The sequence below is a fragment of the Acomys russatus genome, chromosome 20, assembly GCF_903995435.1.
Source record: "Acomys russatus chromosome 20, mAcoRus1.1, whole genome shotgun sequence".
In the NCBI taxonomy this organism is placed as follows: Eukaryota; Metazoa; Chordata; class Mammalia; order Rodentia; family Muridae; genus Acomys; species Acomys russatus.
The window spans coordinates 47,135,021-47,137,202 of NC_067156.1; positions in this window are offsets into that span (position 1 = coordinate 47,135,021).

Below are 2,182 nucleotides of genomic sequence, written 5' to 3' on the forward strand. Positions count from 1 at the left end.
TATGGTTAAAGGAGATACAGGTGACATCTTTTGAACATAGGGACAGTTAAATGAGATCCAGGTGGTACCTTGATCTTCTTTAGAAAGAACAGGATTATTCGGCTTGTGCTTCCAGATCCTCTTCATCAATGAAGGAAGTCAGGACAGGAACTCAAACGGAGAGGAACCTGGAGGCTAGAGCTCATGCAGAGGCCATGGAGGACTTCCATATGCTCCAGTGATTTACTTTTTCTGAGATAGGATATCTACAGAGTCCTAGAACTCACTATGTAGACCAGGCTAGCCTTGAACTCCCAAGAGATCTGACAGGACCCAAGACCTCCAACCAAGTGGTGTCCCCATCCCCAGTGGGCTGTGCCCTCCCACATCAATAATTAGGAAAATGCCCTACAGACCAGTTTTAGGAGGCATTTTCTCAATTGAGACTCCCTCCTCTCTGATGAATATAGCTTGTGTCACAGTGACATAAAACTAGCCAGCACAGCTGTTTTTGGTCTTTGTGAAACAGTCACACTTAGCCTGGCTGACTTGCAGCTTCCTATGTTGACCAGGCTGGCCTCAAACTCAGAAATCAGTCTCAATCTGCCTTTCAAGTGCTGGGATTAAAGGTGCTCTGTGCCTGGCCATAAACATGTGTCTGTCTGTCTGAAATGTTAGACCACAGGGGCAGCCCCTGAAGAGGGGTCAGCCACACTTTATATCCTATGTATGACCTTAAGCTGCTAAACTCCTAGTATGAAACAGCCAGTGGTAGGGTTGGACAATAGGATTAACTTCCTAAATTATATATATTCTTATATCCTATCTAGTACTTTCGTTGATCTGCTAAACTAAGAGCCCTGCCCTCTTAAAGTCTGTAAGAAATTCCTAATCTGGCATGGTGGTGCACGCCTTTAATCCCAGCACTAAGGAAGCAGAGGCAGGAGGATTTCTGAGTTCAAGGGCAGCTTGGTCTACAGGGGCATCTGTACAGGGACAGAACATAAATCAGTCTTTAGGCCGAATGTGGGGCTGTGTTGCAGGATATTGGATCACACTGTGAACCCTGAGTCTGTGTTATTTACTGGAAAAAGAACTTTTTAGTTGTGGTGTGGTTCAGCCTTAGCACCCACCTTTAATCCAGGATCTTTCTACTTGAATATTGTAAATAGGATCAAACAAAGTCATAGATCAAGAGGCAGAGCAAGCTACCAGTTGACAGGAAGTGAACATAAGATTATTAAAAAATAGAGACAAAAAGAAGTCATGAGAGCCGGGCGTGGTGGCCCACGCCTTTAATCCTAGCACTCGGGAGGCAGAGGCAGGTGGATCGCTGTGAGTTCCAGGCCAGCTTAGTCTACAAAGCGAGTCCAGGACAGCCAAGGCTACATAGAGAAACCCTGTCTCGAAAAACCAAAAATAAAATAAAATAAAATAAATAAAAAAGTCATGAGGATGAATAGAGAGACATATAAGAAGCAGAAGAGATTGAGTTGGAAGGAGGATTTTGGAGACTTAGGGAGAAGTAATCCACCAGACAGCTGAGGAGGAAGGTCAGCTAGCTGCTTTCTCTGTCGCTCTGAGCTGACAGGCTTTCACCCCAGCATCTGCCTCCTGAGTCTTCATAGGTAAAATCAAATGATTGAGATTTTGTTAAAAAAAAAAAAAAAAAAAAACAGGGCTGAGTTGACTGGCTACAAGCATATCAAAACTTGGGAATAATAAAATCATATGGTGTATGTAAAAAAAAAAATCTTTGCACAGTTTGGTGACTGGTTCGGTAAAATGTGAAAATGATCGGGCTTGGTGGCATAAACCGAATTCCCAGCTACATGGAGACTGAGGATAGACTATTACAAATTCAGGGCCTTCCTGGGCTACAGAGGTGGCTCAAGGCAGGGAGCAACTTAGTGAAACCCAGCCCCAAGATAAAAATTATGGAAGGGGACATGATAGTGTATGCCTTTAATCTCAGCACCTACGAGGCAAAGGAAAATGGATCTGTAGTTCAAGACCAGCCTCGTTTACATAGTGAGTTCAAGACTACATAGTGTGACCCAGTCACAAAAGAGAGATCAAAGCAAATGAATGAATTAAGTTTATAAAATATTAGTAGAATGGTTGGAAGTTTAAAAACTCAAAAGCCAGCTGTGTGTGCTGTACGTGAAGGAGGCAGAGGCAGGCACCTCTCTGTGAGTTTGAG